The 23,974-nt window shown below is 45.1% G+C and overlaps 1 long non-coding RNA gene across 1 annotated transcript in view; it reads right to left on the reverse strand.

The window, feature by feature from the left end:
- Nucleotides 1-23,134, reverse strand: part of LOC146862377 (uncharacterized) — a 71,616-nt gene extending 48,482 nt beyond the window's left edge. The window contains exons 1-2 of the long non-coding RNA XR_014978435.1: nt 23,077-23,134; nt 15,980-16,031 (exon numbers count right to left, since the gene is read on the reverse strand). This is a non-coding gene — a long non-coding RNA (uncharacterized LOC146862377). The remainder of the gene's footprint in view (nt 1-15,979; nt 16,032-23,076) is intronic.
- Nucleotides 23,135-23,974: the final 840 nt, after the last annotated feature.

Genomic DNA, 23,974 nt, shown 5'->3' on the forward strand with positions numbered 1-23,974 from the left:
TTAGATGTAAACACATTTAGGGCCTTATTTATGAGGAGTGATGCTTTGCTGTGTGAAAACAGGGATGCGTCACTTCTTAGTACGCCCTCCTTGCAACGTGATGAATGCATCATATTTACAGTATGTCGCATCATGTCGCAAGGAGTTACAGATACGTCAGTATTTCTGACGTATCTGTAGGCACAAAAGTGATGCATTGCTGGGGTTTGTCTGAAAATAGACGCAACTCCAGCAGTGTGTCCTTTCTTATGGGGCAAGCCCCATGTGAAAGGGCCTGCATCAGTCTTACGCAATGGCGTCCTAGAAGTGGCGCACTGAGTTATCATAGATTTCAATGAGCCACTTGTACGAGGCTTTTTGTGGGGGAACACCCGCCCTGAATACATTTTACCTGGCGCAGGTATAATGTGGTGCAGGGGTTTACAAAGTGACGCATCTGCCTAGATGCGCCACTTTATAAACAGGGCGCAACATGGCACATTTTTTATGCTGCCGGTACCTCACAAAAAGTGACGCACCGGCGGCATAAAAGTGAAGCAAGGCCTCATAAAGAAGGCCCTTAAAATTTGGACAAGTGTTTCTTTGCACTGTAAGGGACCTAATGAAATGAAATTGTGTATTTAATAAAGCGCGCAGCAACTCAGAATAGAGTGTCCTGGCGCTTGACAGCGGGAGGAAAACATTCATAAAAGACCCATCAGTTATTAAAAAGCCAGGTTTTTTTGCTCTTCTTGAGAGAGAGTAGGTCTGTGATTAGTCTCAGGGACTGAGGGAGTCTATTCCACAATTTTGCGCCTAGAAAGCCGAGGGATCTGCCTCCAGTGTGGGCACAGCATTTTTAGGCACGATGGCCAGGTTGGCATTGGTCTAGATCAGGGGTACTCATAGTACGGCCCGCGGGCCGCCAGCGGCCCGGCAAGCCTTTCTTGGCAGCCCGCGCACCTTTCAGACATCGTACCGGTATTTTTTGTGTTTTTTAACAGTGTCAGCAAACACAAACTCTGCTCTGTGGGGGCCCGGGGATTCAAGCGATAGTCCGAGTGGAGCTGCTGGGGCACTAAGAGGTGAAATACAACAACGCATCGTTATCATGCAAATGGTCTCTTAAAGACCTGTGAAGTACTCGGGTGGGGCTGTGTGTGTGCCCTGGAAGGGAAGCTGCCTCAGCTGCCACACAAGCGGAAGGGGGGTGGGGGGGTGGAGGGGGGGAGAGGTAACAAAGAATAACAAGAGAACAGCAGGGTGTGAGAGTCCGGTAAGGGGACAGAGTGTGACAGAGGGCAGTAGGGAGAGACAGAAACAGACAGAGACAGTTAGAGATAGAGACTAACAGAGACAGGGACAGACAGAGACAGATAGGCAGAGACAGGGACAGACAGATAGAGGCAGAGACAGACAGAGAGGCAAAGAGACAGACGGAGAGGGAGACGGAGAGGGAGGGTGACGGAGAGAGAGAGGGAGACGGGGAGAGAGAGGGAGACAGGGAGAGGGAGGGAGATGGGGAAGGAGGGAGAGAGACAGAGAGGGAGGGAGAGAGACAGAGAGGGAGAGAGACGGATAGAAGGAGAGAGGGAGGGAGACGGAGGAGGGAGGGAGATGGAGGAGGGAGGGCGATGGAGGAGGGAGGGAGACGGAGGGAGAGGGAGGGAGACGGAGGAGGGAGGGAGAAAGAGGAGGGAGGGAGACGGAGGGAGAGGGAGGGAGACGGAGGAGGGAGGGAGACGGAGGAGGGAGGGAGACGGAGGACGGAGGGAGACGGAGGAGGGAGGGAGACGGAGGAGGGAGGGAGGGAGATAGAGAGAGGGAGAGAGAGAGATATGTGTATGCCGGGTCCGGTGGCTCAGTGGACGAAGGCGTCCGCTGCAGGGACCTGTGTTCCACCTCATGGTCACAGTTTTTTTTGTTGCTCTAGCCCCGCCCCCGCCCCCAATGTGCGTCCCTCGGCCACAAACCACACTGTAAATTTGGCCCCCAAGAGAAAGTTTGTGAGAACCCCTGGTCTAGATGTTCTGTAGCGATTAACGCGCCTAAACAGGCTCCTAAGCCGTGGAAAACTTTAAAGGAGATGGTCATCGCTTTGAAGTCAATCCGTTCTTTTATGTGGAGCCAGTGTAGAGACTTAAAAATAGGGGTCATACTAGATCTGGGTTTAGGTCTCAGATGTCTCTGGCTGCCGCGTTTTGTACCACTTGTAGGCTCTGGATAAGGGTGTTTGGGAAGACCGAGGTACAAGTTGTTGACATAGTCAAGCTTTGATGTCACCAGACCCTGCACCATGATCTTTCTGCTTAAAGCAGTAACAGTGGCAGGAATGTTTTTTAGCATGCGGAGTATGCCAAAGCAAGCGCCAGTTAGATTTTGGATTTGAAAGCGCATGGAGAGTGTCTTGTCTATGACATTTCCTACGTTTTTGACTTTCTCCTTTTCCGCGAGCAGGGGCGGCTGATCTTATGGCCACCAAGAGCTCCAGTCAGGCGTTTCTGGATTACCAAAGAAAATAACTTCAGTTTTGTCAGGATTGCACTTCAGCTGATTGATCTTAAGCCAGTTAAAAACCTTTGTGAGGCAAGACCTAATCATTGCCCGGTCAAAGTCAGTTTCTTTTTCACATGTAAAAATTAGCCGTGTGTCATCAGCGTAGGAAACAATTTTGGTGCCCTCTTGCTCTACCAGAAATGCAAGGGGGATAGATATATATTAAAAAGGGTAGGACTGAGATTGGAGAACTGAGGGACACCTACATTCATGGCCAGAACCAGGAATGAGAAAGGGGGGAGCCAAATGTCCTGAGATCTATTTAACAAGAAGGATGACATCCATGTTAAGGCAGTCCCCCCATGCCAATGTTAGCAAGTCTCTCCAGGAGCCTCTCATGTGGGACTGTATCGAAGGCTGCAGACAGATCAAGCAGTATCAGCAAAGCCTTGCTTCACTGGTCCAGCTTACCCATGAGAAATTCAGTTACTTCCAGAAGAGCGGACACCGTACTGTAGTTAGCCCTAAAACTGGATTGGGACTTATGAAGGAGCTTCCCATCTTCAATGTGTTTTTGGAGGGCCTTGCTTACATGCTTATCTAATACTTTGGAGAGGGCCAGAAGAAGGGAGATTGGCCTGTAGTTGGCAGGGTCCGTCGGTTCGGCGTTAGCTTTTTCTATCAGTGGAAGAATTTTAGCATTCTTTCATAATATCGGCATGTTGCCTGAGGAGAGGGAAGCATTAAAGAGCTGGTTTGCCGTGGGGTTTATGGTGGGAGCTAATAGGTTCAGGATATTTGCTGGACATGGGTCGGTAGGAGAGCGAGACTTAATGCTTTGGAGAAGGTTCAGTGACTCTTCAAGCTGAAACTCAGGGAAAGCTAGTAAAGATGGAGGATCCAAGAGCTGAAATTTGCTATTTGAACTAAGGTAGAAGGTCAGTTCTTCCTCTGAGATGTTAGTGATGGCTTGTTGGATCACGGAGATCTTTTCGTTGAAGAATTGAGCTATTTGCTTAGACCATTCTTCCGTGCGTGGCCTTTCCTTTGTGCCGGCTTTCGGGGCGGTAAAGGATTTAACTATGCTAAAGATTTCCTTACTCTTATTTTGGGCATTTTCTATCTTGGTTTGAAAGAAGTTTTTCTTGGCTGCCTTCACGAGAATGTAATGAGCTTTTAAGGTGTCTTAATACACCTTCCTGTCCTCAGGTAGATAGGATTTATGCCATATCCCTTCCATTTTTCTACAATTTCTTTTGCTAGATCTGATTAAATTGTTAAAGCATTGAGCTGGTGGGGCAGACCTCTTTCAGGAGCGGGAAACAACCAGTACCGCTGCACCAATGTTGGTTTGGAGCCATGAATCTATTGAGAGGGCGTCCGAGCCGGGGCAGCCAGATAGCTCCGGTGAGGAACAACAGAGGGTGTCTGCTATCATCGGGATGGATATTTTATGGAACGTCCTGTAATTAGGGACCCCTGCCTTGCGTTAGCTCGAGTGGCTGTGGCAGAGTTGGTAATGACGAATTTTAATGGGAGGTGGTCAGACCACGTAATGGGAAGAGAAAGGCTTACTGATATGTCAAAGTAGTGAAAGATTTGGTCTAGGGTATGGCCCTTTTCATGGGTGGCCAAAGAAATAGATGGAAACATGATGCAGGCCTGCAGCGTCTCCAACAAGGACATTTGTGAGAGTCTTCTCCATTGTCCATATGTATTTTGAAATCTCCTTGAATAAGGCAGTTGTTGTATTTTAAGGCCAGGGTGGCTGTATTAGGTGTAGTAATACATTTCCAATTGCACCAGGAGGTCTATAAATCAGAAAACCAGCTATACTATGATGGGGGTATAAGGTACAGCAGAAGCCTAAGGATTCTGTGCCCTCGATGTTTTCCATCGGGATGGGATATCAGTCTATTTTTTTATTGTAAATTATGGTGACACTGCCCCCCTTCCCACTCGGTCGGTCCCTCCTAAGGATTTTATAACCCGTAGGGATGGCCGAGGTGATAGCAGGGTTGGAGGCTTCAGACAGCCAGGTCTCAGTGAGAAATAAAATATCAGGACGTTCGTCTAAAAGTAAGTCATAAATGTGAGGTTCATGCTTTTGCATAGAGCGACAATTTAAAAGGGTGGTCTTTAAGTCCTCTGTTTTCTTATTGTTTTTACACTTATTGTTGGGTGGGAGGATCTTGGGTGCGAGTTTCCTGGGCTGGAGGAGAGACCAGTTGCACTTATAGCATCGAAAACCTACCTCCAAGCTCGGATCCGCCCCTGTACACTGACATAATGGTAGCCGCCTAAGGCTAAGCAGTTTTTCCCTATTGTAATTTAGTGGAAGAAACTCATTAGAGGGAAACTGGGCAGCATGGCCGGCGCTGGATGCCTCCGGGATGCAGACGGGCTTGCCTATGGTTGCGCCCCCTGTGCGTGTCCGTTTGCATTGAGAATATAGAGGCTAATGCCTACGATGCAAACTGAATCGCTAACGCAGCTGAGGAAGCGGAAACTGCATGGGCGGAAGTGAGGAGCCTGATAGTAGCCCCAGCCCTCCGCACAATCTGCTTATAAGCCACGGCAGACCAGGACTGGAGGAAAAGCGAGATGTGAATCGGAGCAACTAAGGAGGTGTAGGCAAGCAGAATCAAGTAAAGTGCAAGTGTGCGTCGGTAGGAGAAATTGATAAAAGCACAGCGTAATTCAGCCACACATATACAATTTAAAAAGTATTAAAAACCAAGTAGTAGGGCAGGAAACACTAAATTCTATCGCTTTCAGCTGCGCGTGTCCGTTTACATCGGGAATAGATCGGCTAATGCCTATGAGGCAAACTGGATCCAGCTGAGGAAGCAGAAACTGTGTGGGAAACAGGGGCTCAAATTCGATCATAAATTCAAAGCTGTTCTCAACAGGGCCCCCAAAATATGTTTGGCCAAGGGCCCCCATAATCCATAAGATGTCCCTGGGACCCAACACTGCAAACTACACGAAGCAGTGGTTCAGAGATCATGTAGCCCCAGACGGGCTATCAGGCTACTTCTGTGTAGAAAGAGCCCACAGGATACGTACGGGGAGGCCTAAAGCAGGTGCTCCACCACGGCCACTGATAGTTCAGAATGATAGGAACCGCGACGTACTGCTCCAGAAAGCGCAAGAACGATCCCAGATACACTTTGAATATTGCCAGATATCGTTGTACCCGGATTATACCCTTATGGTCCAGCAACAAAGGTCCTCCTTCATGAACGTTAAAAAGAAGTTAAGAACCATGAACCTTAAATATGCTCTCCTGTACCCGCCCACCTGAAAATAATACATGACCAAAAGACATACTTCTTCGAGAGCCCCGAAGATGTAGAAGAGTGGATTGAGATCATGGATCCGACCTCAATGTCAGGGACCACCTCCCAGATCCCACCTAATGATCACAGGCGCACGCAAGGCAGGCGGTGCCCAAACTATGAGACCAGCCCAAAAAACACAGTCACAGCCGACACAGGAACAAGGACAACAACGTAAGGACATAGCCCTTGCTACGACAACCATGTTCAGAAACTGTGCGCTTTAATACAGCCTCCGAATCCTCGGATGGAAGTACAGTCAGATCGGACTCTGAAAGCAGCCTTACCATGTTCCCTACAGTGACGCCCCAAACTGTGGATGGTTTTCTGGGCTGAAGCAAAGCAAGAACGATTATCCTAACTGCTCAGATGGACAGTAAGCCCATGGACTGGGATAAGCAGCATAATGGCGTAACATGTATCCTTTAATTTTTCTTTGATCTATGAACAAAATGGCAAAGTTTCAATAAGTCTATCAGCCCCGGGCCAACACAAGCACGTATGTACATGTCTATAGTACCATGGACGTTGTGAGCGACTACCCCCTACTCGCGAACGCACTATATAAATGCAGCACAGTTATACATATTGTGTGTTTTTGTAGTTTGGTCCGGTATAGTTCACCGACCGGATCCAGTATTGACAAGTTAAGGAAGGGTTGCGGTTCTGGCAAAAAAAACGCTGTCCTATTAAAATCTGGAATGCTTACCTTATATATACTGTGCAACACACATGCTCAGCTCTTATAGCCTAATAACATGGAATGTTTGGGGTCTAGGGTCCATACAGAAGCGCCACAGAGAGCACGCACAATTTCTCAGACGCAAGGCGCAGATAGTGTTTCTGCAAAATCCCACCTCACAGATTCAGAAGCGGCGAAAATGCGCAAGAAATGGAAGGGACACATTTTCTCAACCAACTACTCTGCCTTTGCTAGGGGAACAAGGACATGGATAAGATACGGGGTACCATTCATAGAAATAGAGCGACGAACAGACACGCAGGGAAGATATAAACTTATACATGGGACTCTAGATGGCGCACATATTGTATTGGGCAACATATACGCCCCTTACTTTGATCAGGACAAATTCTTCGCAGGGTTCAATCAGACACTAATGGGATGGGAAGTATACCCATGGATCATTGATTGGGACTGTAACACGGTCATGGATGTAGCGCTTGACCGATCACACCCTCTCCTACGTGGAGTAGGAACAATCAAACAAGCAGAGGCCCTCTGTAGATGGATTGATGAGTGGGCACTGAGTGATGTGTGGAGACTAAAGCACTCGTCGAACAAAGAGTATTCCTTTTATTCTCCAGTTCATCAATTGCACACTAGAACTGATAAAATCCTATGCTCACTAACAATAAGCTGCGCAAGTGTCCCATGCCACATACTTGGCTAAGACCTTCTCAGACCACAACCCCCTAGAAATCACCCTTTCCTGGGGCAGAGTCCTCACCCCAATACCCACATGGAAGTTGTGGCCTCAAACGTTGGAAGATGCTGTGTTCTCCACTACTCTAGCTAACACTATCACACATTACTTTGCAGAGAATAGCAACACTGCGTCTTCCATTTCAATTGACTGGGATGTGTTCAAGACAGTTATCTGGGGTACTGCGATTAGCGCTAAAGTGGGCGCTAGGCAAGAAATACGTAAAAACCTGATAGAGGTTGAGAACAAGATGAATAAACTAGAACAGGAGGCAGCGAATATTCCCAAAAAACAGGCCCCACTACAAGAGGCACGCATTCAACATGCGGAATTGTTGGAGTCCCTTAGAGTTATAGACTATGAGACGCACACAGCATTCAGCTTATACTATGCTACTCTATATGGTAAACCAGACCCATCAGACGACGCCAGTATAGATGAGTTCCTAGATAACTTACCCTACCCACAGCTCACCACAGACTCCCAGAAACACTGGAAGGTCCTATCACAAAAGCAGAAATAAAAGCAGCTATCAGAGAGCTCCCACGGAATAAAGCACCAGGGCTAGATGGCCTCCCGATCGAATTTTTTTATACTTATGCTGAAGCCTTGGTTCCCCAATTAGAGACTCTATACAATAGGTCACTAGAGCTAAGCCACCTTCCCCTCACCACAACACAGGGGTTAGTCATCTCGCTCCCAAAGCCAGGGAGGGAGAGCTCGGACATGTCTGGTTACCGCCCATTATCTCTGCTGGCAACAGAGTATAAAATACTAAGCAAAATACTTGCGACTAGGCACCTCCCATTTTTAAATAAGCTTATCCACATAGACCAGTGCGTGTACTTGCCACCACGCAGCACATCCTTAAACATTAGGAGATGATATCATATTATGGCAACAGCTCCGGAACACTATGCAAATTCAGGCTGTGTTGCACTAGACCTAAGACAAGCATTTGACATGCTCACATGGAACTTTATGTTCAAACCTATAGGGAAATTCAGACTAACCCCAGAGTATCTCTGATGGCTACACCTATTTTATGACGCCCCTACCGCGAGAGTTCGCAAGGGAGGATGCATCTCAAGAGAATACTCTGTATTCAGGGGTACTCGGCAGGGTTGCCCATTGTCACCGCTGTTGTTTATACTTGCACTGGAACTGCTAGCACTTAGGCTACGCACAGAGGCTTACCAACTCCGACTCCCGATTGGTGACACACTTGATTTCTGCTTACGCGGATGACATAATAATATATATAAAAGACCTCATGGCCTCACTAGGCTCCATTCCGGACATTTTCCATAGGTTTGAACATATATCGGGCCTTGCCATCAACGTTGCAAAATCTAATGTGTTCTTCTTCCGAGAGGGTATTCGCCCTGAGGAGGTTGGCTTTGGGCCGTGCTCCCTTCCAGTAGCACAGAACACATTTAAATATCTTGGGATACACATATACCGGGCTCACACAGACATGCTGGAGGGTAACCTTAACAGGGCAATCAGGTCCATACGCTCTAGCGTCACTTTCTGGACCACGCTACCTCTATCTGCAATGGACCGAGTGGCAATATCCACAATGGTACGACCGAGGACCAATGCCCATTTGCGCAAAATGCAGATGAAGACGTTCCCTGCAAATACAGGAGAAAGTCACTGAAAGCGTTGAGTGTCTGCTCTCATGGGCTGCTTCATTGTTGAAAGGGAACTGCCACACAACAGAACATGCACCAACCTCGGCATAGTTCCTGAAAGAAACAATTATCCTCTCTTCAACTATCGCATTCAGTCTTCGGTAATTGCAGCAGAATCTTCAGGGGTGGTGGTGAATTCCCTGACCACTGAGCAGGATCTCATCGCCATGTGATGCATTTAGGACATACTCTGACCAAGAAAGGAAATGCTCGATCTAACAGTGAGTATTACGTCTATTCCAGATGATAAGGTTCACCACCCACGGGGCAGTGCCAATTGTCTCCTCCAACTCCCTCCAGTTCTCTGCTCTAACTTTACGTCCCTCCATTCTAGAATAGAATCCCTCACAACCTAGCAATCCCACTAAATTCCAACCCAACCACAACAGTTCCCAACCAAGGATCTCCATACAAATGGTTTTCTTTGGGCTATCGGGCCCTCAGTGAAGTCACCATGACTAATGGAAACTTGATATCCAGAGTCGACGAGCAGATGGACTGGCTCGGTGGTACCCGCTTCTTCAGTAGTTTTGATCAGAACAGTAGCTATTGGCAGATCACATTGGTGCCTAGCGTCAAGGAGATATCTGCATTCTCAACACTAATGGGCCCCTACCACTTTATAGTTATGGCTTTTGAGCTCAAGAATCTACCAGCTGCTTTGCAATATCTATTGAACTATGATCCCTCATAGTTAGAAGGGTTCAGTATTACCTACTTAGATGATATTGCACTTTTTAGTAATTTGTGGGGAGTCTTCTTGAAGTACCTAGAACAGGTACTGGCCAGGATACGGGGGCTAAACTGGCCATCAATTTAACCAAGTGCCAGGCGGTGGCAATCCTCTGTGGTCTACCTTAGGCATCAGGTGGGTGACGTGAAGATCCACCCACTAGATGCCAACATCTAATCTGTGTTAGAGTGGGAGATTCCCTCTATAGAGATCGAGGTGAGAGCCTTTCTAAGACTCACAGGGTATTACAGGATATTTGCGGGCAATTATGGGACCATATTTGTGCCCTATAAAGTGATATGGCAAGGGGAGTGTCAAAGGGCCTTTGAGAACCTGAATGTGGCACTAAGTAATGCACCTGTGCTTAAGGCACCTGACTTCGGTCCACCATACATTGTACAGACGGATGCCTTAGGTAAAGAATTTGAAGTAGTCCTGCCTCAACTTGATGACAAGGGCAGAGAGCAGCTGTAGGCATTTATCAGTTGCAGAATGCATTCAAGGAAACCGAACAGGGCTGTCATTGAGAAGAGGTTTTTAAGACCTACTTTTTTAAACATTGATTTTAGACAGGTAGGACCCGCTCTACTATATTTACAGCTTTTTAGAGACACCCACGATCTGTTTTAATGTGTCACAGCATCTATCAGGGGTCTTTGGCTCTAGACATTAGGCCCTGCCAACCCGTTCTCTCTCCCCAAACAAATTGTTAAATAAACGTACTATCTCTGTGGATATGGTAACATTAATGATGGTTACTAAGGAGGTTTTTATGCTGAGTTTTTATCTTGTACAATTGTATGACTTTATTTTTGTTTTGTAATGGTGTTATCATGTTAATATTTTTAATCTTGAGCACTTGTGACAGAATGTTCTTTTGTCTTTGTTCGCTTGTATGATTTTATCTTTTTAAAATCGGATAAAGTCATTGAATTGAATTGAGAAGGAGTGCAATGCAATAATGTGATATGTGAGAAGTGTCCAGCCTTAGTTGTTTGGTACCAAATTTGTGGTGCAAGTAGAAAAAAGCCACTCAATGCTATAAAGGGTGGGAATTCCAAGTTGCTAAATGGTCTGTCTCATTGCAAGTTCTAGATTTCACTGTGGAACCAAAGTTCGAACTGCAAAATAAGAATGCAGATGGGCATTCCCAACGATTTTGTCGATCTAGCGCTGGACTTCTTCAATGGTGGGTAAGATTCTGTTTGGTCTCATCTGGAAGGGGCTTCTACTGGGACAGGAATGTCTCCTGCATGGTAGATGGACATGCACCTCTTCCCTGAGTTACCCAACTGCAAGTAAAACTTCTATCTGGACTTTCTTTTGGCCCAGCGAACACAATATCTGGTGTGTGCGCTGAAGTCTAGTCCCAAAATTGACCATGAGACCCAGAGCCTGGCTCTGTAGTCAACTGTGAAATGCCAGAAGCTTTTCCCTTAACTGACATAAGACTAATGTATGTATCCCTAAGACATGGATTTTGGGTGGGAGGGGGCAGCATATCGTTTTTGAATTCATAATGGTTGGTCACGCCTTTTTCCTCATTCCAAGAAAGTGTGATGTATTCTGGCTCATTTGTGTAAAGTTCCACTTTCGTCTCATGCCCACGAGCTGATATCCATGTGCATACATCAACTGAATTTTGAATGTACACAGTGTCAAGTAATACACAATTGCCAAAAGAGCTGTTTTTTTAGTATGTGTCCCAGATATTAACCCCAACTAGGGCCCTATAAAGCAAATCAGGCAACAGTTATTGTGATGCATTTTTTACATTTGAAATGCAAACAATCCATTTGAAAAATTGGATAGCTGGTGTGCTGTAAAACTGTAAAATGCAAGCCCTTTTGCTGATCTTATCAGGCACCAGGCTAGGGGCACCTCAGAAACAGCAGAGCATGCCAGGAAGTGCTATGGCCTCCTTCACCCCTCTATTAGCTCCACCACTGCTGACCAGAGGATGCCCCTCCCATGTAGAAGATGCTGTCACCTTTCCATCTCCGTAATGTCAAAGTGATACTTCTCATATAAGGCTGTCACTAATAGATACATTTACCTGTGGGTCCACAACAGAAGACAGACTTTGAGGGGAAGTGAAGGGGTTTCTAATTTCTTTAGGCAATTGCCTTCCTGGAAGTAAAAATGTATCAGGGTTTGCAGAATCAAAATCCCCATAGTTCTGAATGCAAGGGACAGCCCAGCCCTTTTCAAGCAATTGTGGCATGAGCTGGATTTTTTGTACTCTGGTGCAGGCCAATGTTGCCTTGAACTAGCATGGGCTGGAACATACGTTTTTTAAGTGTTCAGAATATAGAGCACAGGGGCTAAAACCCTGTACATTCTGTCTCATAGTCTAAGGGATATCTAACAGAATGGACATGTGTAAGATGAAGGCATTGAGACTAGCTGGCTGGTGTCATAATGTAGGTGTCATAGTGGGAGTGACTCCTTTGCAACATGTTGAAACAAGAATGTCACCTGCATGCTAGATGTACATGCATCCCTGTCATGAGTTACCCGACTGTGAGTGAGTCTGGTAGTCTCAATTTATTTTGTCATAATACTCATGAAATCCAGTGAGTGCGCTGAGGCCTAGGACTTAAATTGACCAAGAGATTTAGAGTTTGGCTTTAAAGTGAAGTGGGGAACACCAAAAGTGTACCCCATAACTGACATAAGACTGCCCAAGCAGCAGGCAATCCCTAGAGAAGTATCTGTTAAGTTGAAGCAGTACCAAAACTTTTAATATAAAGAGCATAACAAAATAAAATTCACAAACCAATTTACAAAAAATGAGAAAAATGAAACAAGCAAATGATACTGTGATCATTAAAATAGCATAAGGGGAAAGGAGAATATTTGTTTTCAAAGTTTTAAGCCCAAAAGTGCCTAAGATAAGTAAAACACCATTGAAAAATTGCAGTGTGCGTTGACCAGGACCTAGGCAGAACCTTAGGCTTACTGTGATAGAAGAAAGATTAGATACATTTTTATCGATTTCTGCGTGGCCGCTCCATAGTTTTTTGGCTTTCACTGAACCAGAAATGTTTACTGGCTTTAGATCTCTGTGCACTTTAACCCTGCTGTCTAATGGTAAAGTGCCTGTGATCCCCCTTTAAACATCGTCGAATTGGCATGTTCCCAATTAGTTTATGTAACTTACCTATAAGTATGTGGTACAAAATGTACCCATCGCCTTGAAGTTAATTGTTACTAGTGGATTGCAGCACCTGTTGTGCCATCCAGTACAGTGACAGTGTAATACATGGCTTCAGGCCTACCTTTGCAGCCTGACTGTGGCAGTTTAAACACTCAATTTTACCTGTCAAAATACGCCTTTCTGAGAGGTCAAAACCTCTCTTTTAAATATTAAGAAGTCATCCCATTGGAGGTGTTGTAGTCCACAAGGTACGGTGCATGGTATTTAAAAGTAGGACATGTAGACATTTAATGTTAAAATGCCTTTACAGTTACTAACACCCAAATGCAATGTTTTACTGCGGCAGGCCTAAATGTCCTATTTTGAAAACCAGAGTACGGATTAAACGTTCTATCTCGAGAAGGGGACTAGCTTGAAAAATACTTAAACAGCTATTTTTAATAGTTATTAAAAATCCAATTAAGCCTCCCATTAAGTCAATGAAGTCTGATTATTAATAAATATTAAGGAAAAGTAGCATATCGATAAGTTGCATTTTTATTGCCTGGAGTTCCTAGAGGCTAATTTGTATTTTTCTCAAACTTCTTCCAGCCAGTTATTATTAGCATTTCATTTGAATAGGTGTCAAAAAAGGTGTGACATGCTTCCCATGAGCAAACAAAGGGTAGAGATGTCTCTTCTGACCCTCACAGAGTATGCTGGGTGGGGGCTGTGGAGATCTTCTTTGACATTACAGTGCCAAATTCTGCTTGACAGGTCTGCTGGGTTTACATAAAACACCTTGGGGGCATTTGAAAGGAAGAGAACCAGACGACAAGACAATTCTTGTGTATCCACTGTCTGGGTACTGATTAAGACTCCTTTGCCTTACCAGACGTCTGTCTCTCAGCTTTTTATATAACAGTGTTTGTGCAGTTGAAAAGTAGGGAAACAGGATGACAAAACAGTTCTTGTGTATCCTTTGTCAGGTTGCTGGAAAACCCTACTTTTGTTCTACCAGACATCTGTCTCTGGGTTCATTGGGGGTACTTTTGCTGCCTCAAATTGGATTTTCACTAGGATTACCATAGTACACTACTCACACTAACCTCAACCCTCAGAACCCAGGTTTAGTGTGTCTGAAGACTTTTGTCATCTTGAAAATGCCCAAAGTGGGTAGGGTTAGCCCCGGAAAGTATACCCATTCGTTATGGCATGCCCAGGAGTCACACCCAGCCACTTGAATGCAGCAGGCATAAATGTGGCATCACCAGGCATCCACTTCAGAAAACTGCTGAACATGAGGAACAACAGAAGAGGCCTGGACCTGCTGTCTGTGGCCTGAAAGGAGCCCTGAAGGGTTTTACCTGTTCATTCTCATACCCAGGGCATAGAAGTGGACTTCAAGGTTTGTTAAGCTGACCTTCTTTTCAAGCTACAGGGATAGAAGAACCTACAAGAGGACTTTTACTGCAACTGCCCTGCTGATCAATCGGGACTGGACCTGAACTGGACTCTGCTGTTGGCCTCTGTCTGATACTTAAGTGACCCCCTAAGGTCCTGGTGGACTTTAGAAGTGCACTCATATGGTGGATTGGGACTTTAAGGACTTCAGTTTGAATTTAAAATCTTTGACCAGGATGAACCTGATTGATGTATCCAGCCCAAGCTTCTTCGTGGGCATCCTCAAATTGTGCCTAGGTCCTGGTCTGCCTTGACCACTGACTATTATTACAACCTTATGCTTCTTGACACTATTCCTACTTAAAACTTTAAAAATGTATATCTCTAGTTTCTCTTATTGGATTTTGGAGTTGTTTTGTTCCATAAATCGTACTCAATTTTTATAATTCAGTTTGGTAGTTTTATTGATTTGCATTTCGACTTTACTGTTTTTTTTACATCTGATGCCTAATTTACACATTGTCTCTAAGTTAGGCCTGTCTGCTCTGTATCATTGCTATCACAAGTTGAACTTAGGTTTATTTAGTCACTTTAATGGTTCACCCTGACAAGAGTTGGTATTATTCCCGAGGTCGGTATTCTCCCACTCAACTTAATTATCCACTTTCTTACATTTACCTGCGGGCCTAGTGTCTAAAATGGAAGTCAAAATCTTTCCGCAGGACACGATCCAAGACAATGGTTGCTGAGGTTATTGAAATCAAATACTCCATTGTCGAGCTCCTGCTGAAGCCATTGGTTTGGGAGCAAAAAGTTCTAAATGTGACTAAGCTAGATTTCTTGGCCTCTGAAGGTGCTTCATCATTGTTATAGATTTGCCACTTTGCCCCAGTCCAAGGTTCCACCTTTTGACTTAGTCACGTTTTTAGAAGTTGAAATCCTTAAGTGGGGTAAGCCTGGAAGTTGTAGCCAGACAGTTCATAAGGCCAGATACCATTACTGTGAGGGCTCCCGCAAACCTGTTTATAGTGCAGATAAAAAGTTCTGAGCAGGACAAAACTGGCTTCTTCCCTGCTTATGGTGCAACATTTCTGGATTTGTCCTCATTGAGGTGGAAATAATAATTACGTCTCTGTAAGACCTGGCATCCTTGGTGTGGTTTTCCCCCTAACTTTTTGCCTTCATACCTCCTGTTTTTGCTGACCTTTGGACTCTGTGTGCTTTACCACTGCTAATCAGTGCTAAAGTGTTTTTGCTCTCTCCTTAAACCATGTTAGATTGGCTTACACCCAATTGGCATATTTAATGTACTTGGAAGTCTCTAGTAAGGTGGCACTACCTGTGCCCAGGGTCTGTAAATTAAATGCTACTAGTGGGCCTGAGCACTATTTATGCCACCCACTTTAGTAGCCTGCCATTGCACCCAGAGTGTGCAATTTTAAACTGCTATTTCACCTTGACAAAGTAAACCTTTTGCGATGCCCAAACCTTCCTTTTTAATGCATATCAGTCACTACTAAGGTAGGCCCTGGGCAGTCCAGAAGGCAGGGTGCAATGTATTTAAAAAATAGGACATGTACTTTTATGTTTTACATGTCCTGGTAGTGAAAAACTCTTAAAATTCATTTCACTACTATAAGGCCTACCTCTCCCATAGGATAACATTTGAGTTACCTTATTCCATTGTATAAGTGTAAATACCAAATGGGAACAGTGTGAAGAAAGTCAGGGGGACCCCTTCTTACCTCCAGATCCAGCGTTGTCTTTCTCAACGCCGTCCCATCAATCGCGAGGCACCTGAAGAACCAAGATAAAAGAAATCTTGATTAGGAAATTAAAAACTGACTCTCATTGTCCCACACAGGAGGGAGGAGGAGCGGAGGAATCAGAGAACCAATCAAGGAGTTGCCTGGTAGGAGAACAGGAAACCACCAATCGCGGGTCGGGGAGAGAGGAAGAAGACGATTCTAGCAGCCAGCGAGGTACACGGAAGAAGCGAAGAACACAAAAGCTGTGTACGCGTGGCTCGAGAATTTCAAAAGAAACTGGCAAGGCGAGTCCTGAACTGAAGGCGAGGGACCCGAGGAAGCGCCCATGGAGTGGACTGATGAGTGAACAGGGGAGGGCCAAGTTGAGGGAAGAAAAGGGTCGCAAGCTTAATTTCATACATACTTTCATAGGGTTGCATTTTTTTCTTTCCTTCTCTCTTTCATGCCACTGTAACGCTAACCACGACCCCAAGGCTCATATCGGCCCCTTTATATAATACGTGGACTCAACTCCACCGTCAGTAATGCCGGCTTTCCCTGAAGCATTGGCAAATTGCATTGCGTCCCTGACAATGGACTATGAAAAAATTCTGGTAATTGGTGACATGAACTACTGGGTAAATGAAGTAGAAGGGGGCAAGGTAGCTAAAGGATTGACTGAGTCCCTACAAAGTCTGAATCTCACGCAACAGGTCCGTGCACCCACGCATATTAAAGGCCACGCACTCGACCAAGTCTGGTCTATCAATCTTACTCTTCAGAACTTAGTAATCCAGCCATGTGTATGGTCATAATATTATGGAATCAGTTACACTTTATGTGACATCACTACGCCCAAAATCCCGCCAAAAGGGCCCACACAGGAACTGGAATCGCCTTAATATGGAGTCCCTGTGTGACACCCTGAACCTTGAGCCTCCCAAAAGCCTGGACAACATAGATAACTTTGAGAGAGATGTTGCCAACTGACAACTGAACGCCCTCAATATCCATGCGCCTCTACAGCCTCAAAACTCTCGGATAAGATGGCATAAAGCCACTAAATGGTTTACCAGCGATCTAAAAATAGTCAAACTCAGAACACGTCAAGCAGAAAGGAAATGGCGAAGCACCTACTCAGTAGATTCCAGAGAACACTAAAAATCAATTCTAATGACCTACAAAAAAGCTATTCTGGAGGCAAAAAAGATGTTTTTCACAAATAAAGTATTAAGTTCAAAAAACAAGACTAAAGACCTCTTCAACACCGTTAGGGAATTATCTAACCCTGACCGCGTGCCCCCTCCGATCACTGCAACCCAGAAATTATGTAATGATCTAAATTCTCATTTTATTGACAAAATCAAAAAAATCCCAAACTCTATTGATACCAGCCACAAGGGTGTAGAAGCACTGGCAAGAAACCCCAACCCGGTTCTTCTGGACAATTTTTCCTGCCTAGATGAAGAACAGCTCACAGCACTACTTAATAAAGTAAAATCAGGCTTCCCCAAAGACGCCTGCCCACCCCATATACAGAAATCTATCTTCTCTAAATTTCCCGAGGTAATCCTGAACCTACTGAATCTTTCCTTAGCTCAAGGGACAGTTCCGTCAGCCTTTAAAGAAGCAGTGATCATCCCACTTAAACAAAACAAGGGATGGACCCGCAATGTCTGGAAAACTACAGGCCTATATCCCTTCTTCCCTTTCCAGCCAAACTATTAGAGCTAGATGTAGCCAAACTACTTAGTACTTTCATAGAAAGCACTCATTTTCTAGACTCCCACCAGGCAGGTTTCCGCTCATCCTACTCCACTGAATCCATCATCCTATCAGTCATTGATGACCTCAAAGGAAAGGTGGATGAGGACGGCACTCAGGCCTTGATACTCTTAGACCTGTCTGCAGCATTCAACACCGTTAACCATGACATCCTAATAGAACGCATTGCTGCAGCAGGTCTCAGAGGGGCGGCCCTAAATTGGTTCAGATTCTTCTTAGAGGACCGGAAACAACCAGTGTGGCTCACACCACACATATCCGGCATAGTCAGCATGAACTGCGGAGTACCATAGGGCTCTTCGCTGTCCCGCACCTTTTTAATGTATACATTCGCCCCCTTATATCGACACTTCATCAGTTAGGGGTGAGGATATACAAATATTCTGACGATATGCAGTTAATCTTCTCCATTGATAACTCTACAACCTCCAAGGAATTTTTGAGAAATACCATGCTGTTCATTAAAAACTGGATGAACAATAACCAGTTAAAACTAAATTTCGAGAAAACTGAAATTATCATCCCGAATAATAAACCATCGCATTGTACGCCAGCCTACTGGCCATCAGAGCTAGGCCCTACACCCATTCCCAAGAATTTGATCAAGAGCTTAGGCATTCAAATTGCACCTCAAAGCCTTATCTCTCCTCATCCCTCCCCCACTGGTACCACACACCCAACACACAACAGACCACCTCCCTCCAGTGACAACACAGAACAGCCCTCCCACTCCCCTTCTTCCCCCCCACTCCTTTAACCCAGAATCTACTCAATATTGAACAGGATCTCTCAAGGTTACGAAGGAACTCTCCAGACTTAGAGGAGATTTTAATTCCCTCACCTCTAGCTCCCCACTCTTCCGGGCAAGGTCCCCCCTCCCAACTGTAAACTCCTCTCTAACTATAATCTTCCTCGGAATACTACCCCACTCCGCTGCCATCTACACAGGCCTCGCCGCACTTCGAACCAGTTCTCTCCTTCCAACCTTTCTGAACTATGCAACTCATACCTGCCCACTTTAGCAATCAATAACCCCCCATCCCACCTCTCTAACATCCCTGTTATCCTTGGGACCAACAGAATCCCTCCTTCTCCCTCCTCCCCTAGACCCCCTCCTCAACTTACTACTATCCACTCCTGCCCTCCACCTAAACACATCCCCATCCCTGTCATCCTTGGGACCAACAGAATCCCCTCCTCTCCCTCCTCAACTTACCACTATCCACTACTGCCCTCCCCCTAAACACATTCCCAAACCCCTCTCCTGCATGCTTGTTAACTGTCGATCTGCTGTCCGACACGCCATCGAAATCTCTGAATCCATCCTAAGCGAATCAATTGACATCGGGTTCCTCACAGAAACTTGGCTCAATGACTACTCTACGAGCATTCTCGACACACTCTCCCCCCTGGATACTCTATCCTCAAGAACGACAGACCTGATAGAATAGGAGGTGGCTTAGCCATTATCTTTAAACATGAACTTCAGCTCTCCATAGTTAGCAACTCAGACCACTCCTCCTTTGAATACCTTGAAGCTAAACTAATAATCAAAAGTTCCCTCCCTATCCATTTGCACAACATCTACCACCCTCCTGGCGATCCTCATCCCTTCATTGATGAACTTTCTGACCTTCTCACCCAATCCTCTATATCCAACTCTAGAAATCTCTTCCTTGGAGACCTCAACCTCCACCTAAATGACTCCAAAGACCCCACAACCACCCTCCTCTCCAATCTTCTCGAGATCAATGACCTCCAGCAACTTACCCTACACACACCAAAGGAGCCATCCTAGACACCATTATCTCCAATAAGGACCTGGCCTGCCTGACCAACATCATCCCTATTGACTGGTCTGACCACCACCTCATACTGTTCACCATTTCTACCACGTCTCCTCTCCCCCCCGACCCAGTCCATCAAACCAAAGAAATTGACCAGAAACCTTAAACAGATCCCCCTTGGTGTTCATGAGTCCAAACTCCAAGCCCGAATGTGCCTCACCCCTTCCTCTCAAAATGCTAATGATCTTACTGAGCATTATAATAAAGCCGTCACCGATGTCCTTGACCAAATTGCCCCAACCAAACTTAAAAATCAAAGGAACATCCCTTCCAAATCTTGGTTTAACCTTGAGCTCAATAAGGAAAGACGTTCTCTTAGACTGATGGAAAGAACCTGGAGGCATCATCCCTCTCCTGCTAACCTAACACTCTTTAGAGAAGCCAGATCAGCATACAAGAAACACATTTTTTACGAAAAGGCATCCTTCTTCCGTACCCAACTCGATATGGCCAAAAATAGACCTAGAGAACTATTCAACATCATTTGTAACCAAACCTCCACCGCACTGCCTATCCTGTTGTCCTCAACTACTAGCTGTGATGAAATCGCCCACTTCTTCGCTGAAAAAATTCCCAAAATTGACCAATCCTTTCCTTCTACTCCTACCCCAACCAGCCCTCTTCCTTCTCCTGACACTACTTCTAAACCCTTCACCGCTCTCTCCATACCCCCGATCCCCCCACTCACATGCCCGCTTCTCCACCTCTCCTTACCCCACCGACACACACACCCACTGTTACACGCCCCCAGAACCTCTCCCCAATCCCACCCACTACTTCTCCTCTCACTCCTAATCACTCTAAATCACTACTAAAAAATAATGCATCCTGGCATTCTTTCCTCCCCGTCACTGAATGTGAAGTTCTCAACATCATCTCTAAACTTAAGCCTTCCTCCCACACTAAAGACCCCCTCCCCTCAAACCTTATCTAGGACCTAAAACACATCATTGCACCATCCTGGACCACAATCATCAACACCTCCCTGGCCACGGGATGTGTCCCTATCTCTCTTCAGCTTGGTCAAATCTCGTCCATTATTAAAAACTCCAATGCCGACCCCAATGACCTAAATAATCTCCGCCCCATTTCCAACCTCCCCCTTCTTCTAAAGCCCTCGAAAAATGTGTCCTGCTCCAACTTGACAAACACATTGAAAATGTTAACCTACTTGACCCCCTTCAAGAAAGGCTGTAGTACTGAAACAACCATGCTAAATATTGTTGATGACATTCATCACTCTCTTGACAATGGCGAGACGTGTCTACTCATCTTCCTTGATCTCTCTGCAGCGTTTGATACAGTCAACCACTCTGCACTACTTAATGTTCTCAGAGATCGTTTTGGCCTTAATGGTACCACCCACAAATGGTTTGTCTACTACTTACAACACCGAACACAGCAAATCTAAATTCACAACTGTCTTTCTAGCCCCACTCCAGTATCCCAAGGAGTCCCCCAGGGATCTATCCTCTCGCCATCTCTCTTTAACCTCTTTATGGAACCCCTCACCCTCATCCTCAAACACGCAGGAATCAACTACCACCTCTACGCTGATGATACTCAACTGTACCGCAAGATCAAAACCCACGCCGATATCTTACAAGTCAACAACACCCTCGCCAAGATTCAATCCTGGTTCCAAATAAATCATCTCAAACTGAACCCTAAAAAAACTGAAAACATTCTCTTCTCCCCTAAATCCAACTCTCTCCCCATCCAAACTTGGATCTCCGACCTCAATGCCCTAACTGCTCTCTTTCCTTGTCCAACTCAGTCAAATCTCTTGGTATCTTCATTGATAATAACCTTAATCTCAATTCTCACATCAAAACTTCAGCAAAAGGATCCCTCTTCACTCTCCGCCATCTCAAAACAATCAAGCCCTTTATTCCATCTGAAGACTTTAAACTAGTAGTTCAATCCCTGGTCCTCTCGAGAATTGATTATGGCAACGCCATCCTCACCGGAATCCCTAAGATCCACCTAGCTCCTCTCAAATCTGTTCTCAACCTCGCAGCTAGACTCATCACCGACTGCAAAAGTTTCGACCACATCTACCCAGTCCTATAAACTCTTAAATGGCTCCCTGTCGAAGGCAGGTCTGCCTACAAAAATGCTTGAATTACTCACAAAGCCCTCCACCAAAACACGCCTCCTTACCTAGCCAACAAACTTTGTATAGCGGGCAGCTCCCAAGCTATGAGAAGTACGAACGCTCTCCTCCTTGTCCCACCCGTTAAAAAAGAAATCCACCCAATCGGACTCCTTCTCTGGCAATGCCCCTAGCACATGGAATGCCCTTCCCAAAGACCTGCGATGCAACCCTTCTTATCTCAGCTTTAAAAAGGACCTCCAAGTGCACCTCCTTAACAAATATTGGGGGTCTTAACCCTAACCCTTCGTCTTATCATTCCTTTTAGATTTGTAAATTTCTCCTGATCTTATACCTGTATTTGTATAGTTACAAACCGTCTCTCTTTTGTAACCTGGTATTATTCACTGCTGTTGATTGTTGCTGATTTTTGTTCCTGTGACTGTAACTAATGTATACTCATGTAAAGCGCTCTGATACTTCTGGTCCAGCCAGCGCTATATAAAACTTCTAAAATAAATAAATAAATAAATATGGAACTCCACTGACTCCCAGTGGAGCATCGTTCCATGTTTAAAACTGGATGTATACTGTTTAAAGCTATACATAATACTGGCCCGCAATATATAACCTCAAGAATTCTGAGATACTCTCCACAGCGCACTCTAAGATCCATGCATATGAATCTTTTGATGGTGCCTAGATTCAGACGCAAACGGATAGGAGGGTCGAACTTTTCAACACAGGGTCCCCAATTCTGGAAATCTCTGCCCCCTCCGCTGAGATTAGAAACTGATCTTTTGCGCTTCAGGAAAAAACTGAAAACCTGCTTGTTCACCCGAGCCTACAGCTAGATATTGACCTTTCCAAAACGGTGCCTCCAAAAGGGAAATATACTACCCAGCGCCAAGAGACCTGTTGGTAAACGTGCTCTCTACAAATCCCCATTAACATTACATAACATGACATAACAACTCCCATTCACATTGAGAACCAATGAAAACAGATCCCTGAATAATTATTTTTGTGTTGGTAACGAACTGCTAGAGAAATAATATTTTAGGTCAGAAGGGTGAAACCCAGAAAAGGGAAATCTACCTATTTAAACCTCTAACAATTATTTGAATGGTTATACTATGTCCAAGAGTTATTCTAAGAAATAGAATTCAAAGAGTTGTTCTAAGGAATAGATTTCCAGACAGAAACAGGGAGACATTGTAGGAATAGTCTCCAAAGAATCCTTTTTCTTTTTGTCGTTCTTATTTTTTTAATTATTTTTCCCTCCGACACTACTGAGCTGGCATGATTTCACAGGTGGGGTGAAGGTAACAATCCTGATCAGTTCAGACAGAAGAATGTGTACTTACCATGTACTTCTCTCCTTTTATTTTGAGCCTCCTGGTGACACCCTCCTGAACGAAGTAGACGACCTGAAAAGAGAGAGAAAAAAAAGGAACTGAAAAAAGAAGATTTCTATGACAATTCACCCTCAAAACCACCATCTGGACCTGTTATATAATTAAATACGCCATCATTAAAAAACACATTCAGACTCCTCGCTTCTTTTTCTGCCCATCCCTCTCACAAATAGGTAACCAGTTCATGTTTGGTGCCTCTGAAATTGTAATGAAGAATCCTAACTTATGGTGTAGTCAGATTTCAAATTACAATTTTGAAAAAGTCACTTTTAAAAGTTGGCATTTTTTTGCCTTTGCCATTGGGTGCCTGCAGCGTGTCTGTGGGTCACATGACTGGGTGTAGTTGACAATTGTGCTATGTGTATTTCTCCTAGACAGTCACACACAATGGGGAGCTTAAGTGTGACTGGATGGGCTATCACTAGCAGGATGGGAGGGAGGAGCTGGGCCCAACCCAATTTACACTTGAATAAGCTGTGTCCTGTCGACACACAATTGGCTGCACACCCATTGTAGTTAGTCTCAAGCCAGGGCCAGGCAGGCAGGGCACTTGTGACCTTCAAAGTCATGCCTCTAGAAGCTTTTCCCCACTTCAAAGGCACAACTGGGTATAAATACTGGACCTCAGACACCAACTCTTCAGTACACTTCTTCACCTGTAGATACTCTGCCAGGAAGAAGGACTGCTGTACTGCTAAAAGGACTGCCATGCTGCTGGACTGCTAATCTGAAGGACTGCTGCCCTGTTGTGATGACCTGCTGCCGTCTTGCCTGGGTGAGAAGGACGGGACCTGTATCTCTTGAACTCAGAACCTAGAGAGACTAGTAGGGCTAGTTGACTGGCTTT

The sequence above is a fragment of the Triturus cristatus genome, chromosome 2_2 (assembly GCF_964204655.1).
Source record: "Triturus cristatus chromosome 2_2, aTriCri1.1, whole genome shotgun sequence".
Lineage (NCBI taxonomy): Eukaryota > Metazoa > Chordata > Amphibia > Caudata > Salamandridae > Triturus > Triturus cristatus.